The sequence below is a fragment of the Rattus norvegicus genome, chromosome 7, assembly GCF_036323735.1.
Source record: "Rattus norvegicus strain BN/NHsdMcwi chromosome 7, GRCr8, whole genome shotgun sequence".
In the NCBI taxonomy this organism is placed as follows: Eukaryota; Metazoa; Chordata; class Mammalia; order Rodentia; family Muridae; genus Rattus; species Rattus norvegicus.
In genome coordinates, this window is record NC_086025.1 from 94493188 (window position 1) to 94506051 (window position 12864).

The 12864-nt window shown below is 39.4% G+C and overlaps 1 long non-coding RNA gene across 3 annotated transcripts in view; it reads left to right on the plus strand.

The window, feature by feature from the left end:
- Positions 1-380: 380 nt before the first annotated feature.
- LOC120093668 (uncharacterized) overlaps positions 381-12864 on the plus strand; it is a 265733-nt gene continuing 253249 nt past the window's right edge. For 2 of the 3 annotated variants that reach the window (XR_010053407.1, XR_010053408.1), the window contains exon 1: positions 381-486. This is a non-coding gene — a long non-coding RNA (uncharacterized LOC120093668). The remainder of the gene's footprint in view (positions 487-12864) is intronic. The other variant, XR_005487150.2, reaches the window with a different exon arrangement.

Genomic DNA, 12864 nt, shown 5'->3' on the forward strand with positions numbered 1-12864 from the left:
TTACCCATAGGCTCAAGTATTTCAGCACTTGGTCCCTAGTCTGGTGGCATTGCTTGGGGAGGTGGTAGGACTTTTAGTACTGTTATGGCACTCCCTGGAGAAAGTACATCACTGAAGGTAAGCTTTAAGAGCTTTGCTCCACTACAGTTCCCTTTCTGCTTTTTATGTGTTTTGCTAAGAAGTGACATCTCCCTGTCCATGTTGCTATGCCTTCCCCTCTATTATGGATATCTAGCCTTCTGAAGCAGTAAGCCACTGTGATGGTCTGCGTCTGCTTGGCCCAGGGAGTGGCACTTTTAGAAGGTGTGGTCTTGCTGAAGGAAGTGTGTCACTGTCGGGATAGGCTTGGAGACCCTCCTCCTAGCTGCTCAGTCTGTTCCTGGCTTCCCTTGGGTGAAGATGTAGAACTCAGCTCTTCCTGCACCATGCCTGCCTAGATGCTGCCATGCTCCCACCTTGATGATAATGGACTGAACCTCTGAACCTGTAAGCCAGCCCCAACTAAATGTTGTCCTTTATAAAACTTACATTGGTCATGATGTCTGTTCATAGCAAGAAGACCCTAAGACAGCCACAATAAACTTTCTTACATTTCTTTTGTTCATGCTATTTTCTCATAGCAAGAAAGTAGCTTCCCAGAAGAGAATTGTTCATCTACTGTCTAGAGTAGAAGCAAGAGACAGGAAGAGAGGGACTCATATTCTTACTGCTCAAACGGCATATATAAAGGCCCATGATTAGGAGATGGGTAAACCAGAGAAAGCCAGTGTGCTTCAGGAAGCAGGTGGGCTGGGACACCTTCTTAGAGGAAAGCAGGACTGTTCTGGCAACCATAGAGCCTCTAACTTCTCAGGTTTCTCACTTGAAAATAGAGGGAATGGGCTTAAAGGCCTGATGGCATATGTAAATTAAACAATGCCATGTTGTTCTGGACTCAGCTACTCTCTCAGTCCCCCTTCCCTCACTCTAGAAGGCTTTTGAAATCAGCAAACCTTTCCAACAGTGGATCGTGATTCTATGCATATCCATGGAGCCTGACCCTTGTTCTTGGAAAGCATCATCATTCCCTGTCGTGGCAAAAACAGCTAGTCAATAGCTGACCGACACTATTTAATAGTATCTGAATATCTAGCATTAGTATGCTATGGCAGAATTGACAAAAGACAACTTAATCCTCCGATCAAATTATAGCACACATACAGAAAAATGTGCCAATTTATCTAAATGGGTTCTCATGAAGTGTATATATGCATGTGAGCACTGTTCAGATGTAGGGCATGTTCCGTTACTACCTCAGGGCACCGGCTTCTACTCCTAGTGCTTTTTTTCTTCCCACTGAGGATCTGTGTTTTGCCTTCACTCAAGGAAATGAAACACAAGGGTGTTAGTCTATGTTCCTTCCTCATAGTTGTGAGATGCTGGGCTCACTGGACACCGATAAACACGCGGGAGGAGGCAGAACAAAGCCTAAGAAGGAGGCTCCAGCCTGTTTCTCCACAGGAGAAACAGTGCAGGCTCTGGCCGTGGCTGTAGTTTTCAAACTCCTGGGAAACCAGACTCTGTTGGGAAACTCAAGGAGTTGAGAATGGGCCATGTTGCCAGCGATAAATCCTGGCCCTGGGGAATCCAGATTAGCTCAGGGTTAAGTGTCAGGAACACAGAGGGACCTTCTTTGACAGACTTGGGTGGAATGGCTTAATAACAAAGTTTCCTGCAACACTGGTCCTTGAGGGTGGAGACTGTCCTTGCTTGTCCAAACTGCTTATGCATGGTAGAAAATGGTTGCATATAGCTTATTCAAAGTGGACCAGAGATTAAATATCTTTTGCAGGAAAGAATGTCTGGAAAGGGAAGCTTATTAGCTAAATAAACCCTTGGGTTAGCCTATCTAGCTAGATACCTCATTAGCATCGAGAACTGTGGGATCTATGCTATGTGATCAGTTGTCATGGTCCTTTCAATGGGGTGTCATGGTCTCTTGCTCCGGGACAGGATCGGGTTGGGATCAGATTCAAACACCTACCTTCTCAATTATGAGAATTGCTGTGGTTCCTTAATCTGCATGACCTTACTAGTTTTTACTGTGTGGTGACATGGTTTAGCTTGCCCCACATCCGGTGACAAGTATTACATAGGATTCTGCAATCATTGATTTTTTTTCCCTCAGATTTGAAGCTCTTGAGTACATTCTCTTTTATATGCCTCATTTTGCTTATCATAACATTGGTGAGATTTTTCTATATTATTGCATGCAACAGTGGTTTATTCCTTTTCACAACTTCATAATATTCTATCATAAATATGTGAACTTTGTTTATCTGTTCTAGTGTTGATACATAACACAGAAGAATTTAATAAGCATTTTCAAATGATCAAAATAACTAACTTCTCTAAGACTCATTATCCTGATTTGAAAAGCACACTTAATGAATGAAGTCAAATTCTATATGATTATGGTAAGAACCAAAGAGAAGCAATGTGCAAAGTGATTGAGCTAAGCAGAGTGAAATCCACTGGTGATGATTCCAAGAACCCCTTGAGTGATTTTAGCAATAAGGGAATTAAGCAATAAGTAGAAAAAAATACTTTCTTCATCAAAAGTTCTGTGACTAGAAAGAAATCAGACTAAAGGACACACCTGCTATCTTGTATAGCCCTGTCCTTAGTCAACTGGTTGCTGATTAAAATTTTAAAAAAGTCATGCTAAGATGCTTAAATAATTCAACAGTTCTAGTCTCTCTGCTTTCCTAAAACTTTGCATTATCACGTGTGGCTCTGAGCATTGACCTTGTCTCCTGGCTTCTGTATCTCCTGGCTTTGCTACTAAGCTGAGATTTGTTTGATTTTTTTAACTTATACTTGTTTGTCCTTTATATTCTAAACTTTGATACACGTTATAAGAATCCCTTATTTCTAGGAGATATCAAAAGGCCTGAGGTCTGTGTAGACAGCTGTGCTGAGAACCTATGAACACTCAATATATAGACATTGGCTCCCACACTACCTGTAAATTTTAGTTATGATGAGCAGGAATCAATGGGAACAGACCGATAGATTAATGCAACGTGTCACTAGAGTCCCTGTTAGGAATTTGCTTGTTTATGTGTCATTGACCATATATATAGGCAGTGATAGCCTGAAGGTACCTAGGGAATACTAATTCACACAGTGCTGTCAGGAGTCTCTGACCCATCTGTTTACAGATCATATTCAGTAGGAACATTTCTGATGCCAATAATAGCTCCCAGCCTGGCAGAGAACTCTGAGGAAAGTACAGGAGTTAGTTGGCCACCATGAGTCCAGAGACCTACAGACAGTTAAATCTTAACATGTCAGAGACACAATTTACTCTTCAGCCTTTTGTCATTAATAATCACTTATATTATAGTCCCTAACTCTATGGTGTCACTGTCATTCTGCTTATATGGTCAGAAAGCTGATCAGTGTCTTTGTATAAACATTTACCAAGAGAGAACCTTCTCTAAGCTTCATAAAATTTAAAAACATTCTTACTATGACCATTTGCATATGATTAACACTAGTTTGACTTAATGTGTTATACATATATACACATGAACACACCAAAAACCATGAAGTTTGGAGTAAGAAGAGAAGTATGTTGGGGAAGGGAAAAAGAAAGCTGAAGGGAGGACATTGGGGAATCATTATGATCAAGATACATTGTACACACGTGGGAAATTTTTTTTAAAGTTATCTATTTATTTCTATGTCCACTCAGTTCTTCAAAAAATGCCTAGTGACATTTGCATCTATAAGAATATATAAAACTTCAAACTGATGTCTTCACATCCCCTCACTTGATTTCTCTATTTCTACCTGCACTTTCTTTTCTTTCTGTTTTTGTTTGTTTGTTTGTTTGTTTACGCCAGGATTTCTCTGTGTAGCCTTTGTCTCAGAACTCATTCTCTAGAGCAGGCTGGCCTTATTACTGCAGAGATCTGCTTGTCTCTGCATCCAGAATGCAGAGATTAAAAGCTTAGACTAGACTTTTCAAAACCCACTGTAATAAGGGTTCTCAAACAATTGAACCCCTCTTTTTATCCCACCATTAAAAGATAGGAGAGAAAGGATGGTAAATAGGACAAGGGGATATGGACCTGTTTAGAAGTAGCTCCTTGGCATGATTTCAATCCCCATTGTCAGAATACCAGCAGTTCATTTCAGTAGTGTCAGGACATCAACAGTCCAGTTCCAAGAGTGTCACCAAACATGAACAAGATCCAGCAGAAGCAGCCAGGCCTCCACTGAATTGCCATGAGCCAGCAAGAACACCCAGAACCAGCCAGAAAGACAGAAGTTCTCTGCTGTGCCTCTCTCAACAAAGTGAAGATTAACAAAGACATGAGATGAAAGAAGTGTTGTATGACTAGCAACGTAAGCGACCCTTCACTATCTGTTGTGTCATACTTATACTCTCTGAATGTCACGTGTCCTCTCAAGGGTTTTGCTTCAGCAAAATATCACCTAGGTCTGTATCACATGACAAAAACAGAATTGTCCTCTTCAAAAGGCAGGTCACATATGGGGTCTCGAGCCCCTTCAAGCTCTTCCAGTTCTTTCTCTGATTTCTTCAACGGGAACCCCATATGTACCCCATATGTACAACAATGCCAAACAACCAGAGCTTCCAGGGACTAAGCCACTACCTAAAGACTATACATGGACTGACCCTGGACTCTGACCTCATAGGTAGCAATGAATATCCTAGTAAGAGCACCAGTGGAAGGGGAAGCCCTGGGTCCTGCTAAGACTGAACCCCCAGTGAACTAGATTGTTGGGGGGAGAGTGGCAATGGTGGGAGGATGGGGAGGGGAACACCCATAAAGAAGGGGAGGGGGAGGGATTAGGGGGATATTTGCCCGGAAACCGGGAAAGGGAATAACACTCAAAATGTAAATAAGAAATACTCAAGTTAATAATAATAAAAAAAAAAAAGGGCAGGTCACCACCATGGCAAGAATTACACTTTGTTTCATTTTCTTGAGACAGGGTTTTTCTGTGTAGCCTTAGCTGTTCTGAAACATGGCTTGTAGACCAGGCTGCCCTCAATCTCAGCGATCTCCCTGCCTTTGCCTCCCAGCTGCTTGGATTAAAAGTATGAGCGACTACCCCCAGGCTCTTCCCACACCTTCTGTATCCTGTAGCCAGCGGTCCTTCTAAATTTCATGCCCGAAAATGTCAATTCCATTTATAGGCCATGCATTCATTTCTTTTTGCCATCTGAATTAACTCAGAATATTTAGTATGAAGTAACTGATGCCCATGCCCTTAACCCCAAGGGTTCACTGTGAAGTTCTCCATTTGTTTTCCAAGTCTTTCAAGCTCTAGGCCTGTCAATGTGCTCCTCTGGAATTTACATGTACTTGGATCTCTACATGGCATACTTTCTCCTAATCTTTCCTTCTTAGGAAGAGTACTTTGACTTCTACTTCAGTATATGTTCTTAGAGAAACCACTCCTCCCACTCCTCTACTCCTACCCAGTCATCCTTGTTTAGGTGTCTATGTTCCTTACCTCCTTGACTTTAAACTGGACAAGAACAAAGTGTGTGTGTGTGTGTGTGTGTGTGTGTGTGTGTGTGTGTGTGTGTGTGTATGATTTTTTTTAACATAAACTTCAAACAAAATACATGGGACCATGAGACAGCATGCTGTGCAATTAGCAAATTTACTAGCTACAAATCAAAGATGTGCTTACAGGAAAGTAGCCAGAAGATGCCGACTTTTCTAAATGTTAGACCACGACAAACCATCCACAAAGTTCCTCTGTGTATTTTGAAAATGTACCTGTAGAAAATCTGGCACATGCTAGATGCTAATAGGGAAAATTGAAGTAAATGCATACTCTCAGATATATAGCAGATACAATTGGTCTAAGGCATTCATTCATTTGTTCAAAGACATTCATTCGCAATACTGAAAGGAACATGAAACTTGAGTTATTTCTTCATCTTGTTCTGGAGGCAACACTGATTTAGGAAAAATGTAATTTCTACTTTCTCAGCATCCTTGTATTGAGGTAGCTTAGAGGAAACCAACCTATGCTGAAGGCCAAAGAGCAATGACTTTAGAGATGTCTACCTGCATTTTTGCCACCTACTCAACTGGAGGAACTCCTACTAAACATAGCACCGAATTCATCTTCATCAGTCTCCTCACCTCCTTCACTCACATATTCATCATTTCCTTTCTCTAAACCATTCTTCAATGACCCACAAGTTCTTGCCTTCTATTATAATTGGGCCAGATAACAGATATATCAGAGGATCACTTCTTTGACCTCACTGTTTCTAGGCTTCTCATGTCCCCTTCTACTAGTCTATTCTCTATCCTTCACATAGCCATACTAATCCTTTCACAGGGAAAACAGGATCTTGCACTTCTCTATTTAAACCCAAAAGGGTCTTTCTATTCATATTAAAATCTAATATGGGCTCCTTATCAACCTATGGTTAGGGTACAACCTGGTTTCTGTCTGCTTTTTCTACGTAGAAAATGAGCTTCCTATTACTTTCCCATTTTTGAAGGTGATATACTAGATTTGCATGGTTCTTCATATGATCAGTGCTTAGCATTAAGTCATCTCTGTTTTATGTGAATTTACACTCTCCTCATTACATATCTTTCTATCTTATGCCTAGAAGGACATTAAGCTTTCATTGTGCCCTATATGCACTCCATGTTCTAGAAAGACGGTGAATTATGGAATGCACAGTTCAAGGGCCAAATAGATGGATAGTTAATAAATATCACATAGTTATATAGAAAATTAAATAAAGAATGTAAGGGTTTCAGCATCATTATCGTCGCTATCAGAAAAATCCCCTAACAAAAAGCAACTTAGGTCGAAATGGTTTATCTTACTGCACTCTCGGTAATAGCATGTGGGGCAGTCACAGGAACAGTGACTTGAAGTAGCTAATTACCTCCAGTGGAAGGGGAAGCACTGGCCCTGCCAAGAATGAACCCCCAGTGAACGTGATTTTTGGGGGGAGGGCGGTAATGGGGGGAGGATGGGGAGGAGAACACCCATATAGAAGGGGAGCGAGAGGGGTTAGGAGGATGTTGGCTCAGAAACCGGGAAGGGGAATAACAATTGAAATGTAAATAAGGAATACTCAAGTTAATAAAGATGAAAAAAGAAAAAGAAAAAGAAAAAACCAGACAAACCCCAATGATGTTGCCTAGAAAACTCAGAAATTGGCATCAGATATGCTCTTTAGGTCCCCTATTTCAAAGTGTTAAGAAGTTAAAAAAGGGTTTGCTTAGGCAAAAACTTAACAAACAGAAATGTGCCTTTAATTTTTCACAACCTTTTTGATTAAAAAAATATGTTCTTTGGGAAAAAAAAGTAGCTAATTACACCAGTCCAGATAAATAGCAGACAGAAGAAATGTGGGCATGGTCCCTTGCTTGCTTCCTTGTATTCAGATCAGCTTCTCTACTCTTATAAAGTTCAGGACCCCTTACCTGGAAGGTGATCTGTCTGCAGTCAGTGAGCTGGGTCTTCCTACATCCATTAACTTAATAAAAAACAGTCCTCCCTAGACATGTCTGCCAGCCAACCTAATGTAGACAATCTCTCATTAAGACTCTCTTCTCTCATGATTCTGGGTTGTGCTAAATTGACAATTAAGGCCAAGCAACACAGTAACACATCCATCTAGTTTCAAAGAAGAATTTAAACAAAGGCCCAGTGACTTTAGAGGTCACACTTAACATCTGTTACATGTGAAGGGCTTGGGGGACATGATAAAACAGAGTATATAGTGTGACACTATTTATTATAATTATTAATATTAAATATTATTTATATCAAATTATTAACAGGTTTATATTAATTTAATAATTAATATATAATTTATTATAAGCTTCTTCTCTGAGAGAAACCAGGTCTTTCCCCTTTCTGCCCATCTATGAGTTTTTTGAAATTTATTATCAGAGTCAGACATAGCTATTCTTCATCCTGCTGGCACCCTGATGGACCGATCCTCTGACTGACTCCACCATCCAGGTGTCTGTCCTTTATTCACCATGCAGGTTCGAAACTCCTGGGGCACACTGACTGCTTTTATGTTTCTTTGGAATTCCCCGCAGTGTCTTGCACAGCACAATCCAACCATGGATTGCTGTCCACGTGCTTATAGAATGTGTTATACATCAAAACAATTGTTGTTCTGACTTGGAACTTCTTAATGCCATTCTAAATAGCTGAGTTATCTAAAGTTAGATTGGGCATGATTAGGTTTGCTTTAATGAGAAGGAAAATCTCTGTGAGTCTTCACTGAGGGAATGCTTTCCTCTGAAGACAATTAGTCACATGTACAGATTCTTTGTGTTGAGGGGAACAGTAACTTCCAACTGTCAGAGAGAGTAATAAATTATCCTATGATGCACAGGAGTACCCTCACCCCAGTAAAGACCATCTCTTCCATTGTGAGTGGTCTTAAAGTTGAAACCCATTCAGTTAGAATAAGTCACAGAATAGATTGAAAATTGTACACAGAGCTGTGTGTCTTGTCTTTTACTTACACTGTATGAAAAATAGGATTAAAAACCTTGATTGACTAGATATTTTTACTTAAAATTTTAAGTGGTGATTGAAAATTCTTCCATAAGTAAATATCCCTAATTCAAAAGAATGAGAGAGAAACAAACATCTTTTTACAGTGAGATTCATACTATGTGAGCAGCCAGGCTTAGTATATACCACAACACAGATAACTCAGTGTGGGGACAATGAGGTTCAAGGAGATTTTTCAAAAATACCTTGTAAGACTTAATAAAAATCTACAATTAATATTTTTAGAGTCAAAGTAATGAATGATGGAAAAGGTTTTAAGATATTTTGAAAACTATTTATTACAAGTTTGATCTCAGCTGAGAATTGCAAACTGCATCTACAAGCATCAATTTCAAGTTAAAAATATCAAAAGGAGCAGATTGTCTCATAAGTACATTGCACAATGCCTCTAGTAAAATATGATTCAGATGTATAACAAATGCACACAAATACACGTCTACACACAAACACACATACTTACATGAAAATGCCTAACATCTAAGCACAAACACATGCACAGGCACACGTGCACAAATACACACACACACACACACACACACACACACACACACACACACACACACACAGGATGGAGGATGGGAGCATGGCTTTAAATGCCACAATATCTGACGGAGAAAAGCCCAGAATTACAAAAGCAGAGAGTTAGATGATGGTTGAACTTACCCACTACAATCAATTTAAATAGGAATGATCTTATCATTTAAAATGTAAAAGTCAGAATAAGGGCAAACCTGTAACATTTCAATGATGCAAAGGTTTTATTTTATTTCTCCATATTCACGAAAGCTATGCCTATCCTAGGTCATTTACACAAAAGGATTCCAAAAGGAGGTGAGACTTCTAAATTAAGTACCACAAATTCTTTCACACCAGCCTGTGAATTTTCTATATAACTACTTGTGGGTAAGAATGTGATTTCATTCTATAATCTTAGAGGATGAAGAACTCTGTCAGAAAATGACAATACAAGCAAAATCTTGAAACATAGTGAGTGACAACCAAGAATTTCTTCATTTCTAAACCCCTTCCATCCATGGATAAATTAAAACAAAGATAATATCACATTCAGACAACCTAGATAAACACAAAAAGGTATTGATGTCTCTCATAAAAAAACCTACTACAAAGACATAATTGTGACACTTTGAATTAAAAATGGAACTAGACACCTGTGTGACTATTAGCAGAGTGGTAGGCAGAAGTGAAGTACCAGTCTACCGGGTTAATGAGGTTCTCTCTGGAGGGAAGTCTGAAATTCCAAAAACAACCTGCTTGCTGGCTAAGGACTGTATGGTTTGAAGAATTTAGCTGCTCCAATTTTGATGAGATTTTCTGAAGGAACTATAGCTGGGGACTGTCTGTTAATTCTCACCCTCTACAGCATAGATCTTTGGAAACCTACCTACATGTTACTATGTGGAGGAGGAAAATGAACTGGGTTTTTGTTGGATATCTGTTGCTTGTAGTATTTTATGACCATCCTCTGTTTTCAAATGCCCTCTCATTACACACTCCCACTTAGTATAAAGTAATATTAATAACTGACATTGTGTGTTAGATGCTATCCACATAAAAACCTCCCTTGGTATTCACAGTGATATCATTGTAAGTGAGCCAATCTAATTCATTGTGGTAATAGATTTAATTTGGCCAAATCCTCAGAAATACTATGTAAAAGAAAAGACCCTGGCCATTTCCTTCCCTTGATTCAAATTTAACTTTACCTAACATTTTCTTGGAATTGTATGGCCTTCTTTAAACCTGCAGAAGCATTCTGAGTGGGGGTGGGCACAGGTCTGCCATGGTTTCTAAGGATGAATTATGGTGACTGTTGCTTTGTAGCGGCAGATTCTCAGAACACTAGCTTGCTGACCACCTGGCTGGAGTGATTTATTGAAATGTATCAACTCTTGTTTTGATGTGCCTAAGTGCATCCCAGTGCACCTTGGGGTAAATACACTGTGGATGAAGAGCTGTCAAGGCGGCCACCCATGGAGTTGTTTATATCTCATAGTCAGTGCACAGCCCCCCAGAGAGCCCTTCCTCCGGCTGGAGTCTGCTGGTGGTGGGGAAGAGGGTGGAAGTAGAGGGGATGATAGCTAACTTATCATCCCAGGAGAGTGAATTATGAACAGGAGCTGGCTTCCTAAGAAAGAAATATCTAGAATGACAGCAAGGCCTTCCTCAAAGGGCCGGTAAGGAGTTGAGGAAAAATGCTGACCTCTTTCAAGGGACCAATAAATAATTTATAGCCCATCTCTAAAATGTGTCCAAAAACATTTTTTTCTTCTAACAATCTTTCCAGCATAAATCAGGTTTCACTTGACAACAATATACCAATTATTGTGTATGTTTTGTTGCTTAACTCTTAAAACCATTCTCACCATCAGGGTGTTTTGGTTGAACTTAGATATTGGTGAGATGATGAGACTCATATCAAGAGAAGTGTAGTGGGATGGATTTATTTTTGCACTGAATCTTCTTTGAGTAGCAGTCAAATAAAAATGTCCCTAAAGAACCTTTGTTTTCAGGTACATTTAATTTAAAATTTAAGAACATTTTTTCATTTACTCAACTTTGACAGAGAAAAAGCAAAGGAGTGCATGAACTGTTATGTGTTGACCACTATTTTCTTTCAAAATGCTAGTTTTTCCTCTAACTATTCATATAGTAAAGAAATTCATATCTCACAGCATGTTTTTGACAAACAACATAAAATATAGGTGTTTCAAATGTAAAAGTATATACGGCCAAGATCCTAAGCACAGATCAAATGATCCACATGCCAAACATTAGACAGGATGGGGCAGGTCTGAGGCCTGGGGCCTGGGGTAGTTGGACTGCATTAAGTCTAACTTAATGCAGATGTTCGCTATTTAGCTTCTCTGCATTTAAAAAAAAGCCAGAAAAGGAAAGATAAGTATAAATGTTTATATTCTTTGGCTATGACATCTAATCTTAAAGTAATGGTACATCTGTCTAAAAGAGATATAAAAGCCAGTATCCTGAAGAAACATGTGTCCGTGTTATTTCTTCAAGGCTGATTGACTCATTAGAAGTTGAATGATTACTTTGATACAAACTTCTAATCAGTTGATTCTCTCTCTCTCTCTTTCTCTCTCTCTCTCTCTCTCTCTCTCTCTCTCTCTCTCTCTCTCTCTCTCTCTCTCTTCAAGATCCAGGAAACACGATGGGAGACGGGATGGAGAGATTGTAAGAGTCAGGAGATTGAGAATGGTTCTACAAAATGCTATCTTCTAGATATGGCATGGTAGTCTAACTAACACATACAACGTAGATATTGCTCCATGCACAGGACTTTGAATAAGAAAGATACAGAGAAGGCAAGGAACTAAATGGAAAAAAGCTGGTAGTCAGCAGGATTGGGAGGAGGAAGGGTAAGGGAAGATAAGGGGCTCTGAATCATCACAGTACATCCTATATCCATATATAACTGTCAGAGATAAAACACTAATAAAAATAAAAATAATAAAACATTAAGATGAAATCTCAGAATATGCAGGTCCAGGGTAAGATAAATCTCAGTGTTCTTTAGTCACCTTAACATTCATTCCCAACTTCTTTATCATGACTCGACATCCTTAAAAACAACAGAATACATCAACACAGCAAATCATGACCAACCCGAACACCATCAGGTAGTGTCTAATACCTGCAACAGAGACATCCCTGCTTTGTGATAACCATCTCCCTAACGTTCCTAATAAGGAACTTGCAGAATGCCTTCACTTCTCATTCCGTGGCCATGAAAGCTCACATAACTAATTTTATGTTAGACCATGTTGTTCACGGCAACTTGAATCATGTTTCTGAGTTATGGTTGCTCATTTCAGCTCCAAATATTTTCTCTCCGATTCCTTTTAAAGAGACAGCTGTGCTTCATATTGACAGAAAGGAACATGGAAAACAATGCCTTGGAGGACCAGTTAGCAGCCTCAGATGTTGTTCTTAAAAGCTCAGCACTCACCTTTTCTTAGCTCTCTCAGTATTGTTACTTGAGATTGATTTGGAGCATTCCCCCCCTTATTTATAGAGGGGAATCCAAGGCCCAAAGATTTGAGCTCTGATATGAGAGAAGTACACGATATGAAAGTATTTCTAACTCTCAGTTGAACTCCTTTGCAGAAGGTGATGGCAATATTCACTAACAACTAATGTGCTGATATGGCTTCCATGTTTTTGACTAAAGCCTTACCTTTGCTTTCATTGTGTGTCTTTTAAAAATAGATTCTTCTCTCA